The 24439-nt window shown below is 46.5% G+C and overlaps 1 protein-coding gene across 8 annotated transcripts in view; it reads left to right on the forward strand.

The window, feature by feature from the left end:
• Positions 1-24439, forward strand: part of NTF3 (neurotrophin 3) — a 65738-nt gene that overhangs the window by 31277 nt on the left and 10022 nt on the right. The gene's annotated exons all lie outside the window — the stretch shown is intronic.

Consider the following 24439-nt stretch of genomic DNA (forward strand, 5'->3'; position numbering starts at 1 on the left):
ATGAGGAAGGTTGAACTGGGACAGCCTACAGGAAGAAGCCCTTAGAAGGGAAACCTGTGGCCATAAACCATGCTGATCCAAGACTCTTATTTTGGAATAGCTATTTAAAAAGAAATGTGAAGAACTCATAAGACTTGGAAAAGAAAACTAGAGAATGTTGAAAATGTCCAAAGGTTATGTGTATGTTGTGTATGGGGAAATTTTAAAAGAATGTGGTAGAAAACTGGATTTGTGGTAAAATGTTGTCACAGGATAGCCTGTTCTTTCATTGAATTATATCTTAGTGCAGGGATGACAAATAAATACAGCACCTGTGCTGCCATTCTCACATCTTTGCCTACAGTAGACATCACTAATCAATTACAACATTCTTTTCCACCCTCATGCCTTTTCCCACAGCAGACATCACTAATCAATCACAGCACTCTCTCCCATTGAATTTAGAAGGTTTTTTAATCCTCAGCATAGGTCTCTAAGTAGCTATATACCAATTAATTTTATTTAGAACTTGGATTGTAACCAATTTGCCATCTCTAGTTTAATGGGAAGAACATTAGGATTAGAGTCAGAATACCTGAATTCAAGTTACTGACCTACTACTTAATAATTAATTTTAATAATTCTCTAACCTCAGCTTCCTTCTCTATAATAAGAAATAATGCTTACCACAGAGGCTCAAGGTAAGGATTAAATAAGATAATATATAACATGTAAGATAATTTCTGTGATGGTTCCTAGAATAGTACCTGGTGCATTGTAAGCACCCAGCAAGTGATAGCCAAGTATGAATTTACAGTGGCATGGATCCATCATGCCACACCCCAGGTATGGAACAATAGATAGGATTTCATTCACCTTTGCTGCTTTTAACATCCTCAGTGAAGGCAGATGGAGAACAGCTGGACCCTCTGATTCTACCTGACTTTAATTTCACATTCTTAAGATGCTTATTAAATCTCTCTTTCCTGAACTAGTATAATGCTCCCTTGTTACCCTGAAAGGACAGAGTTAACACCCATGTATTATGACATGATGGATATTCTTTATGTGCACACTGCATGCATAGCCATGTGCCAAGGCCAGGCCTGCCTTAGCTCTTTGGCTCTTCAGAGCAGCTTCACTGTGACTGAAGAGGTCTTGGTAGAGCTTTTCAGAATGTTTCTCACTGATGGAGATGACAGAAAGCTAGGATGATTTGCAGGCAGGAGGACATGCTTCTTTGGAAGAGGTTTCACCATAGATTACCTCAATCCAGGGTTGGAAGACTGGAAAGTGGTCTGCAGAGTATCCCATGGGATGCCTTCTTCAAGACAATATTAGACTAGCATTGGATCCTGCCTCCAGACTACTAAAGGGTTATTTTCAGAGTAGCAACACCAGAGCACATGTTTTGAGCAAATCAAATCCTTAAAATAATGAATTCATACATCCTGAGATATCAGTGACTTCAAAATGCCTTTCTCAAAATATACATATAGTGCCTGCTGAATCAACTATCTTTTTTTCTGTTCAGCTGTGTAATCTCTGCCCTCATACAGCTTAGAAACTGTCATGAGAGGTAAACAAATACACAAAGGACAAGGTAAAATAGAAGACTACAAAAGAGATCATGAAAATATCCTGGGAGTTCAAAGGTGGCAGATAACAAAAGGCTTCATGGAGGAGGTAGCCTTTGTGGCATTTGAGATCCATCTTGCAGTAGGGTTATAGGTGGATAGGCAGAGATGGTTGGGGGTGGGCGGTAGGAGGGACAGACAGAAGGAACCACAAGAATGAGGATATGGAGACAAAGAGCACTGAAGGGTGCGAATCATTAAGGATGGATTTATGTAAAGGATGTGGCCTAAGAAGGACTCTTCTTTAAGGAAATTAGGTTTTAGAGGCAGAAGTCTGGTGCTTCCCGGTACTAAAATCACCTCAGTATGGTGTCTGCAGAATGCTTAGATAACTGCATAGATGGCTCGGCCATCTTTCCATTCGACCACACTACTGAGATACCCACTTGTTGAGTGACCTTAGACAAGCAACTGCCTCTCTCTGGGCCTCAGTTTTCATATCTATGAAATTAGGAGGTTGAATTATGACTTTGCATAATAATGAAAAGGAAATAAAAATAAATCACTTACTTATTTTTACTTCTTTATCATGCCTCTTTGAAATGGGAGTGGGAATAAAGTCGTATTTGTTTCCACATGAAAATAAAAGCCAGGGGGCCAATTCTGAACTTGGCTTGAGCTGTGCTGTGTCTGTTTTTCTGCACTGGCCCAGTACCCTTTACACTGGTGTAACTAACTCCATCGAAAGGGATGCAGATAGACAGCACGACTGTCCCTTCCTATCCGAGAGGCCCGAATAGATTCTACATTGCAGGACCACCAACTTGGAATTTCAGCTCAGTTCAGCAAACACTTTTGACTGGCTCCCGTGCTAGGCATTGTGCTGGGCTTATGTGGGGTGGAGATGCCTGCCAATCTAAGGCTAACGGGTAGACAGGGAAGTGGTTTCCAGACCTGATGCTTCTCAGAGTCACCGTGGAAGAATTTTTTAGAATGCAGACAGCCCCCAACTTAACAACGGTTGGACTTTCAATTTTTCAACTTTATAATGGTGCCAAAGTGATGTGCATCCAGTATGCTTCTCAACTTACAATGAGGTTATGTGAAATAAACCCATCATTAATTGAAGATATCATCGATCAAAAATGTACTTTTGACTTACAGTATTTTCAACTTAGGAGAGGTCATAGGTTGAGGAGTATCTGTGCAGATTTCCTGAGCCCCATCCCTTGATGGTGATGATCCAGTGAGCCTGGCTGGGGCCTGGGAATCTGCATACTAACTGCTGAAGGTGAGTGTGGTGCAGGGCCAAGCTTCAGAACCTTTGATCTAGAGAAGATTCTCAGTTATCACTGCTCAGAGTGACCATGTTCTCTCTCACTTGCACTTACATGAATTCATATGAATTTGGTATTGCATGAGTAAATTATGATTATATGAATTTATTGAGTATCCTATGTGCTTGATATAGGTGTTTACATCCCAGAGTTGGGGGGTAGAGATGAAGAATATAAGCCAGACTATGTTAAGATCTTCACTTCTGAGCACCCGAACAACTGGCAGCCTCCTTAGGAAGGCAAGTCATTCACATGTGAAATGACATCATGGTCATCTTCTTCATTTTTCTCTTCGGCATTCATTTAAGACTCACATTTTATCACTAGAGACTGAAAAGAGTCACCTAAGGCAGGCAGGTCAGGTGTTGTTATCTCTTTATTTCCAGATGTGGAGACTGAGGCTCAAGAGAGGTGAATTCATATGTTCAATCTCACATCTCCTGTCCTCAGTCCAGGGCTTCTCCCCAATTCATGGGAGAAGCATCCTCCTCCCCAGAACAGTAGGCTCTGGAGCTGGGAGAGGCCATTGTGGGCTGGGTTGTTGGGGACAGCTTCAGGGATAGCCAGATTCAAGGCAGTAGAGAACTTTGGCTGTAGGCTGTTGCCAAAAATAGGGCAGCTGACACAGCTTTGATCTGGAATGATTCCTGCTGCTGAGAATGAGGTTTTTTATATCTGGATTCTCAGGTAGTAACACCATGACAACGTGTGTTTGTGTTGTTTCATCTGCACAGCATTCACATGTAGCAGAGAGAAGGTAGTTTATTCCCCACAAGTTTACCAGTGGGAAATTGAGGTCAAAGGTAGGACTTTCCTAAATGAAGAGAACTACTATTTATTGGATGCCTCCCATCTGCCAAGCAGTGTGCACGGCAGGCATATATCATGAAATGCCTCATTTATTCCTCATAACTGTAGCCTGATTTTACATTTGGCAAACCCGAGGCGCACTCAGCCTACTGATGGCCACGCAAGGCTTTGAGCTTGTCTGATTTCCAGGCCCCCATCCCCACCACACTGTGCTGTCCAGCTCACCTGGTGGAACTGGATCCTCTGAGTCCCAGGCCAGGGATCCTACTGTGCTCCTCCATCAAGGAAACCATAGCAGTAACAGCTCCACAAAGGACTTGGCATCTATCTTACTGCAGCATCCATGCTTGTCTAATGGAACCATGCGCCAGAAGTAGCTACCCAAGAAACATTTCCACCAGAAATTTCTCTTTCTAGCTCCCCATCGAGCCTCAGAGAGCTGATAGGAATTGCTCAAGACCACCCAACTTATAAGTGGTAGAGCTGGGACTAAAAGGCAGGTCCCTCAACTTTCAGCCTCCCTCGTGCCCATGTGTCTCAGCATCCCTGAAGAATATCCAGACCAAGATGGCCAGAAGAGGAACCTGGAAGGGATGTGTGGGTGTCATGCAGCCCATGGCACAGTCTTCAGGCTGAGCTGCCTCTAGCTTGTCATCTCACCAGAGCTTTACATCCAGCCTTGGGAGAGGCCAGCTCCACGACCTCTCAGTGTCATTGAGGAACTTCTTCCTAAATGGCTAACCCAAGTCTGTCTGCTGCATCCTACAGTGAGATGCACTGTGGTGAGAGCAGCTATTGGCATTCTGCTTCCGTGCTGTTTCCAGAGGTAAACTGAGTATAAATGGAACTACAGCCTGTCCCATTTTGTACAGTTGAGTTCTAAAACCAGCCTGCAAGGATAATGCTATAAGAATGTCCTGCCACCCCCCAGGGTGTCTTTTACAACAAGTTCTTGTTCCCTCGTAATTCTTCTGACAAATTCTTCTTTTGATCCAGACTTTCCTAGCCATCATTTCATTCCAGAAGTGGCATGTGTGTGCAAACACTCATGCTTGAGGGGGGACAAGCAAAGGGGATAAGAGGGGAAATGGGAACTCGAAATCTGCTCAAATGTGGTAAAGAAATATATCCAGAAAGTACTGCCTACTCACCAAAATACTATTTGCTTTTTTTATTCTTTCCTGAGTAGAATTTCCTGTTCAAACTTGAAAATGAAAATTCCTCCACTTCAAAATGAACAGGCAAGAAATGCTGTAGGCTGTGTTTCCCGGGGGGGACTGACAGCCATCTGCCCTGAGACTGACTGTCGAATCTGAACTCTGTGTACTTGTTAGTGTTGTTTATGGGAGGGGTGAGGGAAGGGAGGAAGCAACAGGGACCTGCTAACCCCATGAATTCTCCTTCCTACCCTTAAAAAGTCAAGTGCTTGGCCAGGTGCGGTGGCTCACGCCTGTAATCCCAGGACTTTGGGAGGCCGAGGCGGGTGGATCACAAGGTCAGGAGTTCAAGACCAGGCTGGCCAAGATGGTGAAACCCCATCTCTACTAAAAATACAAAAATTAGCCGGGTGTAGTGGCGGGCGCCTGTAATCCCAGCTACTCAGAAGGCTGAGGCACAGAATTGCTTGCACCCAGGAGGCGGAGGTTGCAGTGAGCCAAGATCACGCCACTGCACTCCAGCCTGGGTGACAAAGGGAGACTCCATCTCAAAACAAAAAAAAGTCGGGGGCTTGCCAAGTTCGCTTTTTGGGGCAATGGCAGGGAAATTTTAAGAGCTGGTTTCTGTGATCTTTATCAGACCTCTTCCTCTGTTCTGCCCACAGGTCAGTGATGGGAATGATAACATTGCATTAAAAGAGAAGTGATTCCCCAGATGTGGACATCTTAGTGCCTGGGAGGCAGACATCTTTAGAGTGCTGGGGGTTCCTCCCAATATCTAACTTACCTGTTCTTAGGACATATTCCCTTGAGTATCTTCTATTCTTTTGTTGATTAATTGAGGGTTACAAAGTTGTTACAAAAGCAGCAGAAATTTTGAAAGGAAGATAAAACAGGTAGAAACTGTTATTTAATTGGGGGCACAAAAGCCAGTTCCAGCTTGAGTATTAACCAGCTGTGTGGCCTGGGCAGCTCCCCTGCACTTTTGGGACCATGGTTTCTTCAGCTATAAAGTGAAAGTTGAGGGTTCCTCTGAGTGCTAAAATCTTGCTTCTCTGTGATTATTGTTTTTTAAATGCCACTGTCATTTCAAAACACATACATGGGGATCCCCGAGGTGAATGTGGCCTTGTGCTGTATCTGAGAGGTTTAGTCATGCCACTCGGAAAGGCTGTGCTTCCTACAGCTGCCAGTGGCTTTGGCTAGCTCACGAGGGTGGGATTCTGAATGTGCTGGTTTCTTCTCCAAGGGATTGGCCAAATGCCAGATGTTTCCATCTCCCTCCTCTCACCCCTCCTCACATGGCTGTGTCTAAAGAGATTCTTTTGATGCATCCTGTTAGACCTGTCCATTAATCTTACCTCTTTCAAACCTACACATGATGAACGTCCATCCTTGAATTCCGACAAAGATGAGGTATGTTTCACTGTCCAATTTCCAAATCGGAATGAATGTATTTCCCAGCACTCCAGCATAGCGACAAACACACCAGCCCTCCTCAGCTGCCTGTCCTGTTCTCCCTCCTTCCCTTTGTCCCATCAGCATCTCCCCTGGATTTATCCTGCTGTACTCCTTGGACACCCTTGAAAGTGGAGAGAGAACAGTTCTCATTCCCTTTCCCCAAACTCTGTCCTAAAGCACCACTCCCCACCTCCCTACCACGCCTGCCCCTCCGCCCCCCACATTTTCCCTCTGATGAGATTTCCTCTCTGAGGGAATATTTTGGTCCTGTTCTCTGTTCCCAAACAAATTCCCCAGGTCCTTTAAATCTGGTTTCAATCAACATAATCACAGTCTGTTCGATGATATCAACTCTGCCTTGATTTGGTTGTGAGATTCATGCTGCGTCCTCCACCTCCTCAGGCTGTTTTATATATACACACTTAAGTGCACATATATATGTGTATATATTACATAGGATGTATGTATTTGATGTATTGAGAGAGAAAGACATTTTCTACCGTGCCTGTAATTACTTTTTATCTTCCTCCAAATCAGTATCTTAATGCATATCACCTAAACTGGATTCGTTTTGAGAACACTAGGGCCTTTTTTTTTACTTTTCAAGAACAGCTATCTAATTCTGGGCCAAAAACTAGTTATCAAGTGAGGGCAGGTAATGGAGTTGTATCCAATGAGGGGACATTTGCTTCTCCATTTGATACACTCCTCACCAGTACCATGGCGTTTTCTCTTCAGTCTTCATGCCTATGCTGTTACGAGTCCTTTCTTGTATTTGAAAGAAAAGATATGAGGCAGCCCAGGAAAGCTCTGATGGAGGCTATAAAGACAATATAAATGTAAACTAAAAAATGGTAGCTTAGAGCTTAATGGTAGCATCTCAGGATGCTCACCACGTGCTGAATTCTACCAGCCTGACGCCGATGCTGCCCGGGTTATGCTGGGATATAGTGACACAGGACACTGTGCTGGGGAATAGGGAAGATCTCCTCCGACCAGGTGGGTCATCAACACTCATCACTCAGAGGGGAGGGGGGATACCACCTAGAACAGAGAAAGCGGCTGGGCATGGTGGTTCACACCTGTAGTCCCAGCACCTTGGGAGCCTGAGGCGGGTGGATTGCTTTAGCCCAGGAGTAAGAGACCAGCCTGGGCAACATGGCAAAACCCCATCTCCATTAAAAACAGAAACATTAGCCTGGCGTGGGGTTGCACACCTATGGTCCCAGCTACTCAGGAGGCTGAGGTGGGAGGATCGCTTGAGCCTAGGGGGTCGAGGCTGCAGTGAGCCATGACTATGCCATTGAACTCCTGCCTAGGAGACAGAGTGAGATCCTGTCTCAAAAAAAAAAAAAAAAAAAAAAAAAAAAAAAAAAAACAGAGGGAGAAGTTGCTGAATCCATCTTATAAATCTATAACAGAAAATTATGGCAAGTTGTGGCTTTTAATTGCCAGAGCTGGGCACTTAAGAGAGAAAAGTCTTTTTGTGAATTCCAAAAATGTAATTGTATTCATTGAACACTGAAGTCAGGAGGAGTCAGACCATAACGACATGAGAGCCATTTTCCCAAACAGCAGACTAGAAGGGGAGGGCTTGGAATGGGTGGCGGCAGAGCTTAGACACATGCTGGGAGGGGAGAGAAGTGGGGGCAGGAAGATGGCCTGTGTAGAGTCCCATGAGAAAGACAGACCTGCACTGGCAGGCATCTTTAGGGACCCAGGTCACCATGTGGGGCCGGTGGACAGTCTCCAGGGCACAGTGATTGTCACAGTACACAGCCTCATGGGGAAAACTGCACAGCTTCACTTAAATATAGGTGACATATGGACGTAAGAATTCATGATTAACCTAGAACTAACCCTGACCAGTAAGGCCAAATGTAGAAAAAATGTAGGAACCCTGACCAAACCTTCCTCGAAGGTCACAGATCTTACGGAATGTGTCTCTCTTTCACATTTCAAAATAATAACAATTTTTGAACTATGTATTTTTTAACATTTAATTTTTGATTTTGAGATAATTTTAGACTCATGGCATCCACTGTGTTTTTAATTACCCACATGTTTGATTCAGTAAGGTTCCCCGTATTGAAACAAAAAAAAGGGGAGAGGGCCGGGCGCGGTGGCTCAAGCCTGTAATCCCAGCACTTTGGGAGGCCGAGACGGGCGTATCACGAGGTCAGGAGATCCAGACCATCCTGGCTAACACGGTGAAACCCCGTCTCTACTAAAAAAAAAAAAAACAAAAACTAGCCGGGCGAGGTGGCGGGCGCCTGTAGTCCCAGCTACTCGGGAGGCTGAGGCAGGAGAATCGCTTGAACCCGGGAGGCAGAGCTTGCAGTGAGCTGAGATCCGGCCACTGCACTCCAGACTGGGCGTCAGAGCGAGACTCCGTCAAAAAAAAAAAAAAAAAAAAAAAAAGCGAGGAGAGGGACGTCGTTTCCCTTTGACACTGTTACTTGTTCCTGAACTCGTTTTAAGAGACACTTCTGGAGTAGAGGTTTGAATGAGAAGAAGTTGTACAGCTGGGATTCTTCCCTTTCTCTGCTATGAGGACAGAAGTTCTCACTCATCTCCGCCAAGAGCAGGAAGCTGGATGAACTGCCACAAGCAGCAAGTGTCTAGTACGTCCACGTTTTGCAGCAGGAAAACCCCCCTCACCCTGAAGTTTGATTCCTGAATCCTGTGTCGCAGTGTGAATGCTGAGGCAGAAGTGGGGACATCTGTGTTCCTGGGGCATTCCGCTTGCAGTCCTGGCTGTAGCCATCCATGTAGTTCCTGTTGCTAAGTCTTTCCTGCCACCTCTTCTTCTCATGGCTGCAGGGCAGGGGGCCATGCCCTCCTCCTTATTTCCTGTCCCTGGGTGAATGTGCCCCCTGCCTTCCCCCAGGTCTCTGCTGTGGCGGCTGGAGAAGGGGACTGCCGGTGGCTTCACATGGGATTCAGCACCGTCTTTCCTTCCCCTCTGCTCGACCTGCCCGTACTTGTCCAGCAGAGCAGTAAGACCAGAAGACAGAGCATTCCCCTTACCTATGAAGTCAAATGCATGTGTGGAACATGCCACCCAGCCTGCAGGCTCTCTCCAATAAAATACGGCTCGTAAGACAAACGTGTAGCCCAGATGATTTCTGATAAAGTCTATTATTTTGAAATCCATATGTATGTCTCTCAGCCACTGATACCCGCAGAAGCTGCACATGTTGTCAACACCTGCTTTGAGCTCCTTTCCTTCCCACCCTTCCTTTTGGCAATGCAAGTTTCCATTCATTTTCTGCATTACTGGTCTCCTCTCTTCTCCCCCACTACTAGATCTTACAATAAACATTTGAAATCGTTTATTTGTCCACAGTGTGATTTCTGTTGAGAAACATGGGGCTCACCGACTTTTGGGTCTCTTCTAGCACTAGAAATTCCTCCGGTTTTTATAGACTATTTCATGGGCTATTAATGTGGAACAGACGGCCTTTAGAAACAGCAATCCACAGGGGGCCCAGAGACCTGGATTCATATTTCTCCTAGCGTCAACTAGTGGGTGACCTTAGAAATGTCACTTTCCTTGTCAGGCCTCAGTTCCCTTATCTGTCACACAGAAGCACTGCGTGAGTTTGGGAAACCAATACTATGTCGAAATGTACAAAATAATATTAAAGCACAGATATTCTGTTCCCTCCAAGAATACATCAAGCAAAGGAACTGACATTGCAAGAAGATTTTGAGGAGATGGCTGGATGCACTGGAGCAGGGTTTGCTGAGGGGAGCCAGGCCCTTACCTAGAGCTTCTCAGAAGAGGCAGCTGGCTGTGGATTGCATGCATCTCTTTCTGTGTCTGTGCGTTCAGGGGCTCTTCTTTGGAGATAAGGAAAGGGTTCTGGATGGAGAGCCGTGAAGAACAGTGAGAACCTGACATGAAGAGGTTTGTGTAGAGGGGAAGGCTTCTGGACAGTGGCTTGACTTTGCTCACTGGGCATTTATTTCTGAATCTCTGTAGAATTCAGGGACAGCTCTCCCCATGCATAGCTGTCTCCCAGAGACAGAGCTCTTCCTAGCAGAAAGTAGAAAGTGGGCTTCAGGCATCCTGGAAGTTGTCTTTCTTGGTGGGTAATAAAAAGGCTTGGAGAGAGAGGAGAATCAAATCTCCCACGTGTGCATCTTGCCTGCGAGTCTCATGCAGAGATGTCTTACGTTCAACGTAGAAAGCAGGCCTGGCGGCTCCAAGACCTTCCTCTGCACACCGGCCATTTTCACGTGGTTTCATTTTGATAATTATGTGTTCTGAGGTCCTGGGCAAGAAAGCATCACCTGGCAAGAAGTGTATTTGGCCAATGGTAAGGTTACCATCTCTATGTAATTAGGCCGCGTAAAGCTTTGTTTGTAAATTTATTAATGGGAATAATTTGACATTTCTACACACTGACATTTCCCTCATGGAATGGATAAGAATCTCAAGGCTTGTTGGATGAAAGAAGGGCAGTGGTTGGTGTGACGGGGAAGGAAACTATAAGCAGGCAGCTAGTGCACCTGAGCATTTGGGAAACAGAACAGAAATTATAGAATGGCAGGCCTAATTCTAGCTCTGTCACCTACTGGCTGTTTGTTTTTGGACAAATTATTTACCCTTCCTGAGATTCCGTTTTCTTACATTTAAAATAAAGAAAATATCTGTCCTCATATTGAAATGAATTGGGTTACTATCATGGATCAACTTGAAAATGCACCGAACCGTATAAATGTCAGGAGTTACATGACATTCGGGACCTCCACTGCCACCCTCACTTTCTCCCTCCAGTGGCCACTCACTCTCTGTTCCTCTTCCTGGGTCAGAGCTTCTGTTACTCCAGCCTGGGCCTGCCTCAAGCCGGGTGACAAGGAGGGTTTTCAAGGCTGGCTTGACTGCCACTACTGGTCTCTCTTCTCATTTGCACCTGTCTTCTCCCCACTGGGCTCAGTGTTCCTGGGAGGGTGACACTGAGGGAGAAAGCTGTGGCAGAGGGAAGTGGCAGGGTCAGAGACCACAAGTTTGCAGGAGTTGGCCTCAGAGCTAGCCTTTTGGCATTGTTCTAGGGAACCGGTGATCACAGATATCTATGTTGACGCCTGTGTTAATTTATCCCCAGAGCCATTATTCAGTGAATTTCCTAAGGGGAAAAACATTCTCCAGCATTCTCTTTCTTTGGGCCAGGAGAGCACTTTCTCTGTGTTTTACTTGCAAGCTAGATATATTCTTGAAAGGCTCCAGCAGCAGAGTTCCTGTCTTGTTTAGTTCAAAAACAGCTCCTCGCCCATCTCTGAATGGTCTTGCTAAAAACATCTCCTCCCCATCCAGACCTGAACTTAAGCTTCAGACTGCTGTCCTCTCTTTCTGCCACTGTGAGAGACCTATGCCTCTTTTCTCATTGACTTTTGCCTGCCCAGCCCTCCCCAGATCCTTGTGCATCTCCTAGGAAGTACATTCTTTCCACTCCACACACATAATTGTGCAACTTGTGCTAGGACCGCATTAGGCACTGGAGCTGTGGATAGCAATGAAATGTGGGCCCTGCCCTCAGGAACTTGAAATCCACTAGTTACCTAGGGCCACACTGAGTTCCCTGACATGGTAGGAAGCCCTCCCAGGGCCTTGTCCGTGCTTAGACGCTGTCTTCACAGAGGTGGTTAAGGGGCATTTTGGCCCTGCCCTAGTTTTTACAAGTCCCTGGGTGTTAACTCCTACTTTCTTTTATTTGCAGGTTCTCCAGTCTTACGCATTCTCTCTTATTCTCTCTTATTCCTAAAAATTTCCAATCTAATGCTGATCCTGTGTTAGAACGGTAGGGCCAGGAAGCCCCGCTGGGGGAATCATGGTCTAGTAGGTGGTGCGGGAGAGAGAGGAGACTCTGGTCCAGAGCGGCTTCTGAATTCTGAGCAAGTCCCTTCCCATCCTAGTGCAGCTATCCTTCCCCATGTCCTACTGAGCTGCCTTCCTTCTTGTCTCTCCTTCCCAAAGAGAGGCAACCATGCCTTTCTGGGCAGTGGGCAAGGGCTGCTGGAATTGAGATTTTTATTTTTCTCTTTGGCACCTGCATCCTTCCTTTGCAGTTGCTGACATGCAGTTTTGTGTGAGATCACCCATGTCATCCATCATCTTCGGGACACCCAGAAACTCCTCCTCCTACCTCTCTCACCCTCGCATACGCATCTTCGGTCCCCTTCTGGTTCACCCTAGTTGGTCTATTTGCTCTTGGCCGTGGATAAATATCTTTAAAGGGTATAGGTATCCATGTGGAAGGCCTTCGGAGAAGAGTGAGCATGGAATTTATTATCCAAAGTGGGACACTTGAGAGTGAAAGGGCGAGCTGACAATAATGATTCCAGGACAAAAGCATATTTCAGGCTTCTTAAGAGCTTCATCCCTTTGATGCAGTGACTTTGTTTCTAGGAATCTTTTATGGAGTACCTACCATGAGCCAGGCACCATTGCAGGTGCTAAGGATATCAAAACACATCAAAAGAGAGCGTATAGTTAAGTGGAGCAGACAGGCAAGAAAAAGGATGGTTGTAAAAGAATGCGGTAAGTGCTGAGAAGTCTTTCTCAGAGACCTGATGTATGAACAGGGTCAGACAGTTACATAGTAGTTAGCCAGGGAAGGAGAGGGAGAAATTGCCTTCGCGGCACAGGGAGTTGTCAGGGGAGCCCTGGCAGAGGTGAGAGTGTACATGGTGTGTTTGGAAAACCCAGGTCCCTCACTGAGGCTGCCGAGCACAGGGAAAGGAGGGCTGGCCAGAGATGAGGCTGGCAAGAGAGGCGCCCAGGAACCAGACAATGCGGGGCAGACGATACTGAGGAATTTTAGCTTGATCTTGGAGGTTATAGAGAAGAACAGAAATTTCTCCAGCTGAGGAATGACCCAATTCCATTCCAGTGCGGGGAAGAAATGATAGGGAAGGCTGGGAGAGGGCAAAATAGGGTCTCAGAAAGCATTTAAGAGTCTATTGAAGTAATCCAGGCAAGAGAGGTAGCATGGGCTATAGAGAAAAGGAGGGTGCCTTTTGAAAAATAGGAGGAGGCAGAGTCAACTGGAATTATTAAAGATCAATTCGATGTGAGGGGCAGGGAAGAAAGGAAGAAAGAGGACTCAAACATGATTTCTGGTACTGCCTTTTCCCAAGAGAGAAAATCCAAGAGGCCGGAGGAGGAGCAGGGTTTGGGGGAGGATGGTGACTTCAGCTTTGGATATAGCACCCTTGAGATTCCTCTGCAGTTCAAGTGGAGATGTCTAGTAGGCCATGGATGTCCCATGGGTGTCTATGGGTTTGGAGTGTAGGACGGAGGTCTGTGCCTGGAGATGTGAGCGTAGACGTATCCACACATCAGCAGGGTGGATGAGATTGTACAATCATATCCTCAGATGAGAAGGGATAGCAGAATGTCAGAGAAGAATATGGAAAGAATGCAAGGGAAGTGCTGGTGGTGGCAGTAGGAAGACCAGGAGAGGTGCCGTCTGGAGGAGGGATCGGGGTGTCCAGTGATTCAGAGAGCACGAGGGAGGAGGGGCTGTGGCACACCTGCCTGACTTTGAAATGAGGAATGGTATTCTAGGTGGGGCTGTTTCTTTAGGGACCTGGTGATGATGGACATAGGGAATGCTGCTCTCTGGAAGACAGCATGTGGCTGGGATCAGATAATTACAAAATTAAAGGAGAACTATTTTATTTTATTTCTCTCATACTGGCAACATCTGAACACTATCTACAGAAGAAGGAAAACCTTTAAGGAGGGGTAGGTTGAAAATATGTCTGGGCCAGGCACGGTGGCTCACACCTGTAATCTCAGCACTTTGGGAGGTTTCGGCGGGAGGATCGCTTGAGCCCAGGAGTTTGAGACCAACCTGTGCAACATGGCAAAACCCCATCTCTACAAAAAATATAAAAAATTAACTGGGTTTGTGGTGCGTTCCTGGGGTCCCAGCTACTTGGAAGGCTGAGGTGGGAGGCATCACCTGAGCCCAGGAGGTCAGGGCTGCAGTGAGCTGTGATTATGCCCCTGCACTCTAGACTGAGTGACAGAATGAGACTCTGCCTCATTAAAAAAAAAGAAAAGAAAGAGAAAGAGAGAAAGAAAGAAAGAAAGAAAAAGAAAGAAAGAAAGAAAAGAAAGAAAGAAAGAAAGAAAGAAAGAAAGAAAGAAAGAAAGAAAGAAAGAAAGAAAGAGAAAGAAAGAAAGAAAAGGAAAGGAAAAAAGATAAGAAAAGAAAAACAAAATAAAATAAAAGAAAGAGAAAATACATCTGGGATGGAGGCCCTGATGGAAGAAGGTTTCTGAGGAAATGGGTGTGGGGCCCAGAGTGTTGGTACAGGGCCTGCTGGAGAGCGGGTATGATAGGGTCGGCCCTGCCACTCAGAGAAAATTTTGGTTATACTCACAGCAATCGCACTTCCTGGTTGACCCAGGGCAGTCCTACCATGCAAAATTATTGCTTACACCCCTTTTCACTTTCGAAAGTTTAGGTGATAAAGTATCTGGTCACCTTAAGAGAATACATCTAAGGAGATTTGTAGGTAGAGTCAGACAGCTGAGGGAGCGCCTACCTGAAGGACTCTGTGCAGCAGGAGGCAGGATTCTCTGTCTGATGTTCCAAGAGGCTTGAGGAGATGGGAGCTGCTGTGAGGGGAGGGAAGACCTAAAATGAGAAAAAGAGCCAATAGTTGATCTACAGTAAGGGCTGAGCAGACAGCCCTTGAGAACATCAATTTGCTGGGCACCAAATAGTTCATAGGCCACGTTTCCCCGTCTTTAGCAGCCTGGGTGTCTGCTGGGAGAATAGATGTATAAACTGATCTGAGGTTGGGGCTGCACAGGGCAGATGTGGCCAGAGCATAAGGAAGTGGCTGGAGTGGTGGACCATGAGAATAGCACACCCATAGTAAGCTTCGCACATGGAGATACTTATTGCAGCAACGTTTATGGGAGCAGAGGATTCAACATAGTAAATGTCCAACAAGGGGGTGTCATCCAGTAAATTATGGCAAAGGAATGTGATGGAATATTATGTGGCCATCAGGATTTTGTTTAGGTAGAATTGTAATACAAGGGGAGAAAGCCTAGATTGTAGTAGTAAGTGAAATAAGAAAGTTACAGAATGATGTATATTAAACCATCTCGACTATAATGCATAGAAATTTTTGACGTATTTTTAAAAGGTTGGGCACAAATATTCCATAATGATACCTGTGGGAGCCGATACACGATATATTTTTGTATTCTTAAATTTTTCTTCAACAAGTTCATCATATTACTTTTATAATAAGGAAAAATCATCTCTCTAGGAAAAATTATTTAAGGCAAAAATAAACATAAAAAAGGGTGTATGTAATCACGGTTTAATTGGGCCTTCTCAGAAAACCACTGTGGAGAGTTTTTATTCTCTAGTTTCCCCGGGGCGGGGAATATGAGCAGCATGGCCCTAGTGTTTGCAAACACGGGTTTTAGAATCAGACATGCCTGGGTTTGAATCCCAGCTCCAGCTCTGCTAAGCTGAGCTATAGTATTGCCATGGTGTGATCTCAAGCAGGCTACCCTTATTTACGAAATAGAATAATACACATCCCCAGTCTCTTCTTTATAATTCTAAAACCCAAAAAGCCCTGAAAACCCAGAGTCGTTTCTTAAAGTGACAGCAAATTCATTTGGCTGTAAAGCCTAACCTGAATTGAGCTGGTCTTGGTTTCACTTCGGTGAATATAATTTTGCAGTGGAAATATTACCAGGTTTCATCATTGGATGTTCGCTCAGATCTTACAGAGGGTGTGAGGTGATATGCAGGGTTCAGGTAAGTTGTGAACTGCAGGATCTGCCTCACAGGGTTATGGTAGAATGAAGTCGGGTTGTGATTGCAGGGTTCTCAGCACAGTTCTTGCCGGAGAGTAAGTACTGACAGAGGTAGTTATCATCACTATTGGTGCTATAATTATTCGTGAGCCTTCAGGAGTGTGTGATTGCTGCTCGCCTCTCTTCCCTCCATTTCTTTCTTTCTTAGGATGCTTGAGAAGACGGAAGTATCACATATAATGAGAATTTAGGATGCTGTTGTTTAGGACACGGGAGGGCAAAAATGGCAACTTCCAGCAGAGACGTTCTCCTGCTTCTTATTCCAGATTTCTCGCTTTCTGGGGCATTAGCTGTAGGACATACTGCACATTAACAGGACACCCAAACACTGGAGGAGCTAATGGAAGAGTAAGCCTTACTCCCTTGGTGACTGCTTTAGTCTCAAAGCACATGTGTTCATCATAAAATGGGAATGTATTTACACCATAGTTGCTGTACATTTAAAGGTTTACTGTGCTTTAAGCTAAAACTAGCCTTATATCAGATGTGTTTTTAATTGAAAAGTGGCTATTTACTGCTTTCCATAGGAATCCACAGTAAGATTTTTTCATTGCAAACCCTCCTAGTATCTTTCAAATGCAATTCAATTCACAAAAATTGATTTGCCTTCCACGATTTTCAGAAGCCTAAATAGAGGCAAACTGAGGCCCACCTGCAAGACTACAGTTATTTCTTCCTCCTTGTGCTTGGAAGCATCCGTGCATTGTAAATTCTGTTCGTGTGGCATCCCCCAACTGCATTATTAACATCACCAGGAGGAATTAAAATGTATCATGTTGTAGGATCAAAAGTTTCACATTCTGAACCATTGCCAGCATAAAAAGAATGTCCAGACCCTTCCGTCTGACTACAGTCAGCAGGGATCCCCGCCCCAGCAGCCATGTGACTCACTTCCATTGTGGTGAGGGTCACTCGTGGCTTACACAGGCCTGTGGCCCGACAGGCCTCCCTGTGGGGCAGCATTTAGCCTTTTCAACACCAGCTTAGGATCACAGACCCTCAGGTCTTGAAGGAACTTTTTGGAGTTTCCTCTATTAAACCCGGTTTGAACGTGGCCGTTTAGACTGCACGTCTAGAAACATTACAGCATTGTTAGCAGCAAATTGAAATAAATCTCCAAATAAACGACTCTAACATTTTGCAGAGGAGCTCGTCTGTTGCCTCTTAGGAGGGCTCTAAACTCTTTCTATTTCAGCTCATCAGGTCCTCGTTGTCCCCTACTGTATATGCCCAGCACAATGTCAGGGCACATTTCTGCAGAACGGATTCCAATGGATCCTCCGTGTTAATCCATTCGTTTGTGCCAATTGCAGGGTTCCTTGCCAAGCCCATCAGAACACTCGGAGCTTCTGAAGTCGGAGACCTCAATTACATTCCTTCAGTTGTCTCATGAGCCCTCGTGCATCATCCAAACTCATCATCAAATAGATTTTCCTTCGTTATTGTTGTCATTTTCTTAATACCAGTCTTGTTGAAAGAGGATTGTTTTAGATACAATTTTGCCTCACTTGTTTCATCTCCAGAACACAATCCATCTATAGGCTAAATAGAGCCACGATTTGCCGGAGAGAGGAGATAGCGGGTGAGGCTGGTGAAGCTTCCCTCTGGTTAGAACTAGAAAGAAGTGGATGCAGAACTTGGGCCAGTAATGGATCCGTCCGTCTCCCTAGTCAAGAGGACCTTCTTCCAGCCGGAGGTGGTTCCACTTTGGAAACGATCTATGTTGTGTAAACTGGTGCATCACAGATACTGTTAGAGTATCTAACAGATGCTGATCAAGCGTGGTCTGCATTTTGTAGATATGAGGGCTCTCCCTTAGGTTTACAGCCGGATGAAGGAGCTCCACTTACTTGGTGATCACAGGCATGTGGCCCACCCTGCTGGGCTCTAGGACTTCGAAAATAGAGAAGGCTATCCGTTAGGAAGACTGTGGGATCAGGAGTCGGGAAGCAGAGATTCTGCTTGTAGTTTTACATCTAGCAGTAACAACTTTGAGCCCATCCCTCACCTACTCTATGCCCTGGATTTCTTGGCTTTAACACAGCAAAAGCCTCTCTTTATAGTTTTCCTAACTCCATCTCTCCCCAAAAAGCTGGAGATGTAAGTTTTAAATTTCAGTCCTTGGCACAGATTAGGTGTTCAATCTCTCATCCTTCCGTCCTTCAAGATAGCTGATGGCTCAGCCATGTATGTCCTGGACAGGGCTCTCTGTGTCTTTTTTGAAAGCCTTGATGCTCTCAGGCTGGTCTCTAGGCCTCTCGTTTTCCCACTTGTTCCTAACTCCAGTGTTAGGCTGTGGGCTTGCCTCACTACCTGTTTCAAGGCGGCCTCTGTTTGATCCCCAGAGCATTCCTGGGAGTCTGAGGCCTTTAAGGACTCTTGTGCTCTCAAGGAAGAAGAACTGTAGCAGCTCTCAGGCTTCCTTGATCTATTCAAAGTCATCTTCATCGCTTCCTGTGCAGCCCCTCCAGAGCTGTTGAACGCCACCTTTTTCCTCTTTGGGGAAACCCACAAAACCTTGCATGGGGTTGTGCTCTGTGTGGTTTTCCAGCATCAAATTCAGTCATCAAAAGATGCATCAGGAGGGTGGAGGGGGTGGCGCCTGGGGCGAGGGTCAAGCAAGGAAGGCTAGAATGTCTGTTTGCATTTGCATTCGCAAAGGGAGCATTGGAAGTTAGGGTGGAAAAAAAATCCCACCGGCCTTTATTTACCACAGTGGGTAGCCTCGGCAGGAGGGGGAGCTGGGTGGGAAAGGAAGACAATAGAACGCTGTGTTGCCTTGCTGTAAAAGCTTGCTCTAAGCAAATAATGTGGCAAGCTCAGTCAGAGCCCTGCTCAATTAGCCCCAGTGCTTAAAGGAGGGTCTCCCTGCAGCTGTTGGCGGCGGGCGGGCTGGAGCAAAGGCAGGAGCACTCTGGGGCACTCGGGAGGCGAACCTGCAGGAATATTGCATGGGAGTGGACCAAGGAGGGAGACCAAAGGACCCTCCAACCTGATCCCAGTCCCTGCTTCTTGAACAGAGGGCTACAGAGGAGGTTGGCGGGGTCACTCTGGGGAGAGGCAATGTGGGGAGACCACGGAGGAGGTGACCAGAAAAGTGAGTGCAAACGTTTCATGCCAAGAGTGACCGACATATGGAACGTGTTATCCGGAAGGGTTACAGGCTGGAGGAGCTCCTAGAGATTTTCAGGGGGTGGGGTGGGGGAGGGGGAAGCCTTCAGAAACTCAAGGAGGTTTCTAAACAAAAGGAATTTGAGAAGGGTTGGAGAAATAATGAGAAATGCAAACTTGACCCAGAGTTTCTCCTTCCATCTCACGGCTTCTCCCCTGCCTGTCCTCACATGTTTCCAGTTCATGGGGACCCAGGAAGGCCACTGGAGCCCTGTGCCTGACTCCACGTGCACCACACTGGGGGTGTGGGCGGTGGGTAAGGAGGACCCACAGAGCCGACTCGCTCCTCTGTGCTGAAAGGGACGCAGAGAGCGAGAGCCCTGCCTGGCTTTAGACCCCTGTGGACGACAGCAGGCTGCTAACACCGGGATGGTCTCCGGATGATTTACTCCGGTTCCTGCCCTTGCTAGAGAAGCAATTTGATGCCGGGCTGGGACTGGAAAACAGACTTGTCCAGGGACTCACAGTGGCCAAAGGGGAGGCTGGGAGTAGATGCAGGCTCTTGATCCCTTCAGCTTTTTGGCGTCTCCCCTTCTCAGCATCCCTCGCCCAGCACACCACGCACACATGTACATACACATGCAGACACACACACCAAACAGAGGCACACAGAATAACACCACACCCACATGCACACATGCACAGACATACACGCAGCACGCACACACACAGAATAACACCACACACACACACACACACCACTCACACAACACCACACACACATGCACATACACACACCACAGTCACACACGGAATAACACCACACACGGACACACACAGAATAACACCACACCCACATGCACACATGCAGACATACACGCAGCACAGACACACACAGAATAACACCACACCCACATGCACACATGCACAGACATACACGCAGCACAGACACACACAGAATAACACCACACCCACATGCACACATGCACAGACATACACGCAGCACAGACACACACAGAATAACACCACACCCACATGCACACATGCACAGACATACACGCAGCACAGACACACACAGAATAACACCACACCCACATGCACACATGCACAGACATACACGCAGCACAGACACACACAGAATAACACCACACCCACATGCACACATGCACAGACATACACGCAGCACAGACACACACAGAATAACACCACACACACGCACACACATCACACACACAACACCACACACACATGCACATACACACACCACAGTCACACACGGTATAACACCACACACACACGTACACACACAGAATAACACGACACACATGCACATACACACACCACAGACACACACGGAATAACACCACACACCACAGACATGCACACAGAATAGCGCCACACACACATGGGCACACACAGACATACACACACCACACACGCAGAATAACACCAGAAACATGCACACACACGGACATACACCACACACGGAATAACACCACACACACGCAAATACACCACACACACACAGAATAACACGACACACATGCACACATGCATACAGACATAAATCACACACACAATAACATAACGCCCATGCACACACAGTCACACCACACAGATACCCAGAATACCAGACACACATGCACATGCACAGACCCACTCACAGAATACACATATGCACACACACATGCATACACGCACCACACAGAATAACACCGCACACACATACAGACACAGACATACACACACATACACACACCACAGACACACAGATATACTCACAGAATACACACATGCACACACATGTATTGACATACACCACACAGGCAGAATAACACCACACACACACCACACACACAGAATAACACCACACACATATGCCCACAATACAGAGACACACACCTGGACATATACACCGCATGCATACAGACACACACATGCACACTACACACATGCACACACAAGCACATACATACACAGACATCACACATGCATACATATACACAACACACAGACACGCCCACAGGCTTACACAGATACCACACACAATATATAGATATGCACACAACACACACACACAGAGACAAACACACAGACACACTCACAGGCATACACAGACACCACACACAACATATAGATATGCACACAACACACACGCAGAGACAGACACACTCACAGGCATACATGCACGCATACACATACTACACACAGACACATCCGCAGTCATACACAGAAACGCACATAGAGACATACAACACATACACACAGACACGCATAGACGTGTGTGCGTGAGCATGCATGTGCGCGCACACACACACACACAGACACACACTGCCTGACTTGTTTCCCACAAGACGGGTACTGGCTTGTTGCTTGTAGCCCTCCTGTCCCAGCCTGTGTTGGCCGGGGTGCCAGGCACTGCCACCCCTCTTGGGACGGGGCACAGGTGGCTGTGTGATCACGGCCTGTTCTGAGCGCCTATGCCTGAGCCGGGAAGTGCTCTGTGACACTGAGTGCCCGTGCCTTCGTCTTTCCCGTGGTGCTGGGACTTGGCCACCTGCTGCATCTACAGCACCCGCATGTTCACTTCCCTGGCAGTAGAAAGAAATGTAGGTTAGTGCAGGGAGGTCACTGGCTTTGGGGACGATGGCAGGGTGGAGTGATCTCTAATGTGAATGGAAGTGCACATGTCCTCTGGACCCGCAGCAATGCTGGCTTCAGAGGGGCCTTCTCTGCCACCTTTCCGCTTTTCCCCAGCCAGGTAGAAGAGCCACCGCCCAGAGTCATGGGCTCAGCTGAAACCCCCTGTTCAATAAGAGACCCCCCCTTTTCACTGTATCTCTCTCTTCCTCCCAACTCACTGTCTCTCTCTCTGTCTCCCTCACTCCCTGTCTCTCCTCTCTTCTCTGTCTCTGCCTCCCTCTCTCTGTCTGTTTCTCACTCTGTATCGCCTTTTTTTCTCAATCTCTGTATCTATCTCTCCTCCTTTCTCTTTCTCTCTCTGTCTCTCCCTCTGTCTTTCTCTCTGTGTGTTTTTATTTTTTGGTCTCCCTGCATCTCTGTTTCTGTCTCCCTCCCTCTTGGCTCTGTATCTTTGTCTCCCTCTCTCCCTATCTGTGTTTCTCTGTCTCCATCTCTCTCTGTCTTTATGTCTCTTTTGTTTATCTCTCTCAGTCTCTATATCTCTGCCTCTTTCTCTTTTTATCCTTTCTGTGTCTGTCTTTGTTCTCTGTCCCTCCATCTCTGTCTCCCTCTTCCTCAGTCTCTGTCTCTTTCTCTGTGTCGGCCTCTCTCTGTCTCTGTATCGCTGTATCTGTCTCTCTCTCTCCCAGTCTCTCTGTGTGTCTGCCTATGGCTCTCTCTGTCTCTGCCTGTCACTCACCCACTTACCTGAAGTCTCCATGAGCAGTGGGTGGCTTCGCCTCTCTGCTTCGCCACTTTGCAGTCAGACCCACGGGGCTTGCAGACCCTCTGCTGGCGCACACCTTCAGGAGACCAGCAGTGCCAGGCCACTCCCATGTTCTTCAGGGTTCCAGCCCCGAGTAGTTGGTAAACCCAGTAATCGTCCTGGAGATCCACCGTAGATTCCTCACCGAGGTACTGAATCAGGCCCTTTTGAGCAAACTTAATGGAATGACCTTGGTGGCATTACAAGATGACACCCTGTAGTCTCTTATTGATGGTTGATTCTATGTCTTCGCTATTGTGAGCAGTGCTGCAATCAACATATGTGTGCATCTGTGTCTTTATGAGAGAATGATTTATCGTCCTTTGGGTATACACCCAGTAATGAGATTGCTGGGTCGAATGGTATTTCTGTTTTTAGGTCTTTGAAGAATCGCTTAGGTCTTTGAGGAATCGCATTTGCATTTTCAAACATCATGGAGAACACAGGTCTTGAGGATGTGCAGGAACAGGGAGACCAAGGAATGAAAAAGCCATCAGGTTGGAGGTGAAGAAGTCACCCAGAGTGATGGCAGGTTTATGGACAGAAAGGAAAATGCTCTGATTCCTGGTGTCCATAAGGAAGGTGGATGCCAATAGATGGTGCTACACAGACACTTGTGAAAGGAAGAAGGGAAAGAGTCTGCCTCCGTGGGCTGCCTCCATGGGCTGAGTAGGGCTGCTGGGGCCTCAGGCCTCTCACACATAGTGTCAGACATGCTGTGTTGGACAGGCTCACCTGGGACCCCTGTGCCTCCCCCAGGAAGCCCTATTGATAGGTGTGGGCAGGCCTCCCTCCATGTGTCCTTAAATACACTGACTACTCTGTGTGTGGATGTGGATGAGCAGCGTAGGGCTGGTCATCTGGAGGGCTGGGCCTGGTTCCGGCTCTTGTACTGATTGATTGATTGATTGATTGATTGATTGATTGATTGACTTTTGGGCAAGTCACTTTCCCCCCATAACCTTTCCATTGTACCCCAATCCTAATAGAGTTGGATGCCAGTTGCTGGCACCCTGGCTTCACAGGGACACAGAGAAACAAAGAGGACCAGAAAATTCGGCTGATAATAATAATTTCTTCCCTATTTGGTCTGGAGAAGAAATGACTCAGGGCTGGCACAGGATAATAGAAGCATAGGGTATGTCAACTAGAAAGAACCTTTGAAATACTTTAGTTCAAGAATTCTAAATCTAAAATCTGTGGGACACTAGGATGATTTTTACGGACTCTTTGAATCACCTTGAAATTGTTTGCAATATTATTTATTTATGGGCACATGTGTGGTGTTTTAGCAGAAGGATTCCTTAACATTGATTATGTTGTAAAAGGGCCAGTGATCATAGAACAATTAACACCCCAGCATCATGTTATGTGATTCATAACTGAGGGGTCTCTGCAGACGGCATTTGGAAAGGTGTGAGTCCTTTTTTTCAGTTGTCACCATGACTGGGGTCACGATTGATATTTAGTAGGTGTGGCCTTGAGTTGCATGCATGGGGGATAAAACTGAACAATAAAAAAACTGTCCTGTTCAAAATCCAAGTAGCACCCCTGTGAAGAAACACTGCTCAGGAACTGAGCCCCCAAGATGCACAGTGATTCTCCCTTAGCCACAAAGCTCATTCGTGGCAGAGTTGGTTTTTATTAACAGATCAAAACAGGGGATGTGCCAAGAGCCTACATTATTTTGTTTC

This window comes from Macaca mulatta, chromosome 11 (assembly GCF_049350105.2).
Source record: "Macaca mulatta isolate MMU2019108-1 chromosome 11, T2T-MMU8v2.0, whole genome shotgun sequence".
Taxonomy (NCBI): domain Eukaryota; kingdom Metazoa; phylum Chordata; class Mammalia; order Primates; family Cercopithecidae; genus Macaca; species Macaca mulatta.